The sequence below is a fragment of the Arachis ipaensis genome, chromosome B4, assembly GCF_059453495.1.
Source record: "Arachis ipaensis isolate K30076 ecotype BB chromosome B4, ASM5945349v1, whole genome shotgun sequence".
Taxonomy (NCBI): domain Eukaryota; kingdom Viridiplantae; phylum Streptophyta; class Magnoliopsida; order Fabales; family Fabaceae; genus Arachis; species Arachis ipaensis.
In genome coordinates, this window is record NC_142439.1 from 23,776,827 (window position 1) to 23,785,281 (window position 8,455).

General features: G+C 42.2%; 1 non-coding gene across 1 annotated transcript; it reads left to right on the forward strand.

The window, feature by feature from the left end:
- The first annotated feature begins 7,596 nt into the window (after window positions 1–7,596).
- LOC148566927 (small nucleolar RNA R71) lies at window positions 7,597–7,704 on the forward strand. Its single transcript, XR_015882566.1, has one exon. It is a non-coding gene; the product is annotated as a small nucleolar RNA R71 (small nucleolar RNA).
- The last annotated feature ends 751 nt before the right edge of the window (window positions 7,705–8,455 follow it).

Below are 8,455 nucleotides of genomic sequence, written 5' to 3' on the forward strand. Positions count from 1 at the left end.
GATCTTGAAGCGCTTATATTACTCTTGGATTTGATGAGTTTTTGTCTCCGTTAGATTCCAGGGTATCTTTCGGCGTAGTGTCTGCGTTTTTGTGCGGTGTTCTATCCTCTAGATCTGAATCATGGTCGTTGTCATGGTCGTCCGCCATGGTTATGGGATGACTTCCAGGTCCCCGGCAACGGCGCCAATGTTCCGAGGGTTACCTGAAATTGTAGGTCGATCTCGGACGAGATCTTCTGCACTGGTCGGAGATGACGTGTCCGGCTGGTGAGTGACGGCTGGAGCTGTCGTGTCTGACTTGTTGGACTGGCTGCACTGCTGATCCTAGGTCACCGGAGGGTGGGGGGTACCTGCAAGAGACTCCGATGCTTAAGTTAGCATGGGTATTAAATAGGTTTTTAGTAGAATCAGAGTATGAGTTATACCTGGGTGCTCCAGTGTATTTATAGTAGTTGTAGAGTGACCTTTTTAGATAAGATAAGTTAGTTATCTTATCTTATCTTATCTTTTTGACTTGAGGTCAGCTTATCTTCAAGGGAACCGCCCTTATCCCTGTAGGCTTGGACTGTCTTTGGATTTGGATCGTGTTCCTCTTATTTGGGCCCTTTATTGGGCTTTCCTGGCAATTTGGCCAAGCTTTTTAAGAAGAGGTCGGATGATCTGACCTGAGGAGGTCGGTCGCTTTTTCGCTAATCATCCCGGGTCGAACAGCTTGACCCAGGGTATGAACAGTTACCTACGACCACAATTTTTCATTTACCATTGTCACCGAAAGTCACAAAGCTTCCATCGAATTTATCAAGTTTGATGAAGAATGTGGACTTTTCGGTCATGTGTCTAGAGCATCCCTTATTCAAGTATCACATGTCTTTCTTCTTGGATGCTAAGCAACAATGCACAAATCTTTTAGGTATCCAAACTAATTTGGATCCTTTGAAGTTAGTCCTTCTTGGTTTTTGGTGCACGAAATTGTGATCTCCAGGCTCGAACAAATCCTGGTAATGGCTCCAAAGCTTGGTGCTCTGATCTTAATTCATAATTGTCACAACTTCGATACAACTAACCAGCAAGTGCACTGGGTCGTCCAAGTAATACCTTACGTGAGTAAGGGTCGAATCCCACGGAGATTGTTGGTATGAAGCAAGCTATGGTCACCTTGTAAATCTCAGTCAGGCAGATATAAAGTGATAATGGTGTTTTCGAATATTATATGATAGAATAGGGATAGAGGTACTTATGTAAATCATAGGTAGGAATTTCAGATAAGCGAATGGAGATGCTTTTCGTTCCTCTGAACCTCTGCTTTCCTGCTATCTTCATCCAATCAGTCTTGCTCCTTTCCATGGCTGGCTTTATGTGATACATCACCACTGTCAATGGCTACTTTCGGTCATCTCACGGGAAAATGATCCAATGCCCTGTCACGGCACGGCTAATCGTCTGGAGGCATCACCCTTGCCAATGGCTTCATCTTATCCTCTCAGTGAATAATATGCTCACGCACCCTGTCACGGCATGGCTATTCATCTGTCAGTTCTCGATCATGCTGGAATAGGATTTACTATCCTTTTGCGTCTGTCACTAATGCCCTGCAATCGCGAGTTCGGAGCTCGTCACAGTCATTCAATCATTGAATCCTACTCGGAATACCACAGACAAGGTTTAGACTTTCCGGATTCTCTTGAATGCCGCCATCATTCTAGCTTACACCACGAAGATTCTGGTTAGGAGATCTAAGAGATATTCATTCTAGCTTAATTCATGTAGAACAGAAGTGTTTGTCAGGCACGCGTTCATAAGGTAGAAGGATGATGAGCGTCACACATAATCATCACCTTCATCACGTTCTTGGGTGCGAATGGATATCTTAGAAGCAAAATAAGAAGAATTGAATAGAAAACAGTAGTACTTTGCATTAATCTTTGAGGAACAGCAGAGCTCCACACCTTAATCTATGGAGTGTAGAAACTCTACCGTTGAAAATACATAAGTGAAAGGTCCAGGCATGGCCGAGATGGCCAGCCCCCTAAACGAGATCAATAGTCTCCTAAGATGAACAATGGAATAAAACTGAGACCAAAGATACCTAATACAATAGTAAGAGGTCCTATTTATAATAAACTAGCAACTAGGGTTTACATGAGTAAGTAATTGATGCATAAATCCACTTCCTGGGCCCACTTGGTGTGTGTTTAGGCTGAGCCTGAGTGTTGCACGTGCAGAGGCTATTTGTGGAGTTGAACGCCAGTTTCTGTGCCATTTATGGCGTTCAACTCTGGTTTTGGATCCTTTTCTGGCGCTGGACGCTAGATTTGGGCAGAAGGCTGGCGTTGAACGCCAGTTTACGTCGTCTATTCTTGGCCAAAGTATGGACTATTATATATTGCTGGAAAGCCCTGGATGTCTAATTTCCAATGCAATTGGAAGCGCGCCATTTCGAGTTATGTAGCTCCAGAAAATCCACTTTGAGTGCAGGGAGGTCAGAATCCAACAGCATCAGCAGTCCTTCTTCAACCTCTGAATCTGATTTCTGCTCAAGTCCCTCAATTTCAGCCAGAAAATACCTGAAATCACAGAAAAACACACAATCTCATAGTAAAGTCCAGAAATGTGAATTTAACATAAAAACTAATGAAAACATCCCTAAAAGTAGCTGAATCCTACTAAAAACAATGTCAAAAAGCGTATAAATTATCCGCTCATCACAACACCAATCTTAAATTGTTGCTTGTCCCCAAGCAACTGAAAATCAAATAGGATAAAAAGAAGAGAATATACTATAAATTCCAAACTATCAATGAAACATAGCTTCAATCATATGAGCGAGACTTATAGCTTTTTGCCTCTTGAATAGTTTTGGCATCTCACTTTATCCATTGAGGTTCAGAATGATTGGCATCTATAGGAACTCAGAGTTTGAATAGTGTTATTGACTCTCCTAGTTCAGTATGATGATTCTTGAACACAGCTTCTTTATGAGTCTTGGCCGTGGGCCTAAGCACTTTGTTTTCCAGTATTACCACCGGATACATAAATGCCACAAACACATAATTGGGTGAACCTTTTCAGATTGTGACTCAGCTTTGCTAAAGTCCCCAATTAGAGGTGTCCAGGGTTCTTAAGCACACTCTTCTTTTGCTTTGGACATTGACTTTAACCGCTCAGTCTCAAGTGTTCACTTGACACCTACACGCCACAAGCACATGGTTAGGGACAGCTTGGTTTAGCCGCTTAGACCAGGATTTTATTCCTTTAGGCCCTCTTATCCACTGATGCTCAAAGCCTTGGGATCCTTTTTATTTGCCCTTGCCTTTTGGTTTTAAGGGTTATTGACTTTTTCTGCTTGCTTTTTCTTTTTCTTTTTATTTTTTTTTTCACCCTTTTTTTTTCTTCTTTTTTTTTTCTGCAAGCTTTGTTCTTTGCTGCTTTTTCTTGCTTCAAGAATCATTTTTATGATTTTTCAGATTATCAAATAACATGTCTCCTAGTCATCATTCTTTCAAGAGCCAACATATTTAACATTCTTAAACAACAACTTCAAAAGACATATGCACTGTTCAAGCATACATTCAGAAAACAAGAAGCATTGTCACCACATCAATATAATTAAGCTAAGTTCAAGGATAAATTCGAAACTCATGTACTCCTTGTTCTTTTGAATTAAAACATTTTTCTTTTAAGAGAGGTGATGGATTCATAGGACATTCATATCTTTAAGACAAAGTTACTAACTACTAATGATCATGTAATGAAAACACAAACATAGATAAGCACATAACATAGAAAACGAAAAAACAGAGAAAGCAAGAACAAGGAATGAATCCACCTTAGTGATGGTGGCGTTTCCTTCTTGAGGAACCAATAATGTCCTTGAGCTCTTCTATGTCTCTTCCTTGCCTTTGCTGCTCCTCCTTCATTGCTTTTAGATCTTCTCTGATTTCATGAAGGATGATGGAGTGCTCTTGATGTTCCACCCTTAGTTGTCCCATATTGGAACTCAATTCTTCTAGGGAGGTATTGATTTGCTCCCAATAGTTTTGTGGAGGAAAGTGCATTTGAGGCATCTCCGGGATCTCATGGTGGTGAGCTTCCTGCGCCTCTTGAGCTCCATGAATGGGCTCTCTTGCTTGCTCCATCTTTTTCTTAGTGATGGGCTTCTCTTCCTTAATAGGAATGTCTCCTTCTATGAAAGCTCCGGCTGAGTAACATAGATGGGAAATGAGGTGAGGGAAGGCTAACCTTGCCATAGTGGAGGACTTGTCAGCCACCTTGTAGAGTTCTTGAGGTATAATCTCATGAACTTCCACCTCTTCTCCAATCATGATGCTATGGATCATGATGGCCCGGTCTATAGTAACTTCAGACCGGTTGCTAGTGGGAATGATTGAGCATTGAATAAACTCCAACCATCCTCTAGCTATAGGCTTGAGGTCCAATCTTCTTAGTTGAACCGGCTTGCCTTTGGAGTCAATCTTCCATTGAGCTCCTTCTACACATATGTCCATAAGGACTTGGTCCAACCTTTGATCAAAGTTGACTCTCCTTGTGTAGGGGCGTGCGTTCTCTTCCATGTATGGCAAGTTGAACGCCAACCTCACATTCTCCGGACTAAAATCTAAGTATTTCCCCCGAACCATTGTAACATAGTTCTTTGGATCCGGGTTCTTACTTTGATCATGGTTCTTGGTAATCCATGCATTGGCATAGAACTCTTGAACCATTAGGATGCCGACTTGTTGGATGGGATTTGTTAGAACTTCCCAACCTCTTCTTTGAATTTCATGTCGGATCTCCGGATACTCATTTCTTTTGAGTTTGAAAGGGACCTCAGGGATCACCTTTTTCTTGGCCACAACATCATAGAAGTGGTCTTGATGGGCTTTGAAGATGAACCTTTCCATCTCCCATGACTCGGATGTGGAAGCTTTTATCTTCCCTTTCCCTCTTCTAGAGGATTCTCCGGTCTTAGGTGCCATCAATGGTAATGGAAAAACAAAAAAGTTATGCTTTTACCACACCAAACTTAGAATATTGCTCGCCCTCGAGCAATAAACAAAAGAATAGAAGAAGAAGAAGAAGAAATATGGAGAGGGAGAGGGAAATGTGGTTTCGGCCAAGAGGAGTGTAGAGGGGTGTGTTGTGTGAATTTGAAGAAGAATGGAGGGCTTTATATAGGGTAGGGAGGTGGGGTATTGGTTCGGCCATAAGGGTGGGTTTGGGTGGGAAATTGGTTTTGAATTTTGAAGGTAGGTGGAGTTTATAAGGTAGGTTTATTGGGAAGAGTGGGTGGATGTGAGTGGTGAAGGTTTAGTGGGGAAGAGAGATTGAGGTGATTGGTGAGGGGTTTTTAGGGAAGAGTGTTTATGGGGTTGTGTGAAAGAGAGTGGTGAGAAGAAGTGAGTGGAGGTAGGTGGGGATCCTGTGGGGTCCATAGATCCTGAGTGGATCCTGTGGGGTCCACAAATCCTGAGGTGTTCAAGGATTTACATCCCTGCACCCATTAGGCATGTAAAAATGCCTTTGTACCCAACTCTGGGCGTTCAGCGCCAGGTTGGTGGCCATTTTGGGCGTTCAACGCCCATCTGTGTGCCATTTCTGGCGTTGAACACCAGAACCATGCCTGTTCTGGCGTTCAGCGCCCAGAAGCTGCCCATTTTGGGCGTTCAGCGCCAGAACCATGCTTTGTTCTGGCGCTGAACGCCAGACAGATGCTCCTCCAGGGTGTGATTTTTCTTCTGCTATTTTTGATTCCGTTTTCAATTTTTATATTTATTTTGTGACTCCACATGATCATTAACCTAAGAAAATATGAAAAACAAAAATAATAGAGTTAGATAAATAAACATTGGGTTTCCTCCCAACAAGCGCTTCTTTAATGTCAATAGCTTGACAGTGGGCTCTCATGGAGCCTCACAGATGTGCAGAGCTTTGTTGAGACTCTCCAACACCAAACTTAAAGTTTGGATATGGGAGTTCAACACCAAACTTAGAGTTTGGTTGTGGCCTCCCAACACCAAACTTAGAGTTTGACTGTGGGGGCTCTGGTTGACTCTGCTTTGAGATAAGCTTTTCATGCTTCCTCTTCATGGTTGCAGAGGGAGATCCTTGAGTTTTAAACACAAGGGAGTCCTTATTCCATTGAAGGACTATTTCACCTCTGTCAACATCAATCACAGCTCTTGCTGTGGCCAGGAAAGGTCTTCCTAGGATGATGGATTCATCCTCTTCCTTTCCAGTATCCAGGACTATGAAATCAGTAGGTATGTAAAGGCCCTCAACCTTTACTAATACATCTTCTACTTGTCCATAAGCCTGTTTTCTTGAGCTGTCTGCCATCTCTAGTGAGATTTTAGCAGCTTGCACCCCATAGATTCCCAGTTTTTCTATTACAGAGAGGGGCATGAGGTTTATTCCTGAACCAAGGTCACACAGAGCCTTAAAGATCATGGTGCCTATGGTGCAGGGTATTATGAACTTTCCAGGATCCTGTCTCTTCTGAGGCAATGTCAGTTGATCCAGATCACTTAGTTCATTGATGAACAAGGGAGGTTCAACTTCCCAAGTATCAATGCCAAATAATTTGGCATTCAGCTTCATGATTGCACCAAGAAACTTGGCAGTTTGCTCTTCAGTAACATCCTCATTCTCTTCAGAAGAGGAATACTCATCAGAGCTCATGAAGGGCATAAGGAGGTTTAATGGAATCTCTATGGTCTCTAGATGAGTCTCAGATTCCTTTGGTTCCTCAGAGGGAAGCTCCTTATTGATCACTGGACGTCCCAGGAGGTCTTCCTCCTTGGGATTCACGTCCTCTCCTCTCCTCACAGGTTCAGCCATGGCGCTTATGTCAATGGCCTTGCACTCTCCTTTTGGGTTCTCTTCTGTATTGCTTGGGAGAGTACTAGGAGGGATTTCAGTGATCCTTTTACTCAGCTGGCCCACTTGTGCTTCCAGATTTCTAATGGAAGACCTTGTTTCATTCATGAAACTTACAGTGGCCTTAGATAGATCAGAGACTAGATTTGCTAAATTAGAAGCATTTTGTTCAGAGTTCTCTGTCTGTTGCTGAGTTGATGATGGAAAAGGCTTGCTATTGCTAAACCTGTTTCTTCCACCATTATTAAAGCCTTGTTGGGGCTTTTGATCCTTCCATGAGAAATTTGGATGATTTCTCCATGTTGAGTTATAGGTGTTTCCATAAGGTTCACCTAAGTAATTTACCTCTGCTATTGCAGGATTCTCAGGATCATAAGCTTCTTCTTCAGAAGATGCCTCTTGAGTACTGTTGGATGCAGCTTGCATTCCATGCAGACTCTGAGAGATCATATTGACTTGCTGAGTCAATATTTTATTCTGAGCCAATATGGCATTCAGAGTATCAACTTCAAGAACTCCCTTCTTCATAGGCGTCCCATTACTCACAGGATTCCTTTCAGAAGTGTACATGAACTGGTTATTAGCAACCATGTCAATGAGTTCTTGAGCTTCTGCAGGCGTTTTCTTTAGGTGAATGGATCCACCTGCAGAAGTATCCAATGACATCTTAGATAACTCAGACAGACCATCATAGAATATATCCAGGATGGTCCATTCTGAAAGCATGTCAGAAGGACACTTTTTGGTCAACTGTTTGTATCTTTCCCAAGCTTCATAGAGAGATTCACCTTCTTTCTGTCTGAAGGTTTGAACATCAGCTCTAAGCTTGCACAGCTTTTGAGGAGGAAAGTACTTGGCTAAGAAAGCCGTGACCAGCTTATCCCAAGAGTTCAGGCTGTCTTTGGGTTGAGAATCCAACCATAATCTAGCTCTGTCTCTTACAGCAAAAGGGAAAAGCATGAGCCTGTAGACTTCAGGATCTACTCCATTAGTCTTAACAGTATCACATATCTGCAAGAATTCAGTTAAGAACTGAAAAGGATCTTCGGATGGAAGTCCATGAAACTTGCAGTTCTGCTGCATCAGAGAAACTAACTGAGGTTTCAGCTCAAAGTTATTTGCTCCAATGGCAGGAATGGAGATGCTTCTTCCATGTAAATTGGAATTTGGTGCAGTAAAGTCACCAAGCATCTTCCTTGCATTGTTGTTGGGTTCGGCTGCCATCTCCTTTACTTGTTCGAAATTTTCAATCAAGTTGTCTCTGGGTTGTTGTAATTTAGCTTCTCTTAATTTTCTCTTCAGAGTCCTTTCAGGTTCTGGATCAGCTTCAACAAGAATGCCTTTTTCTCTGTCGCTGCTCATAAGAAAGAGGAGAGAAAAAGAAAAGAAGAGGAATCCTCTATGTCACAGTAAAGAGGATCCTTATTGTTAGTAGAAGAAAAGAAGAAGAAATTCGAACACAGATAGAAGAGGGGGTTCGAAATTGGTGATGATGTGAGGAAGAGATATTAGTTAATGAATGAATAAATAGAATAGGATTAGAGAGAAGGAGGGAATTTTCGAAAATTATTTTTGAAAA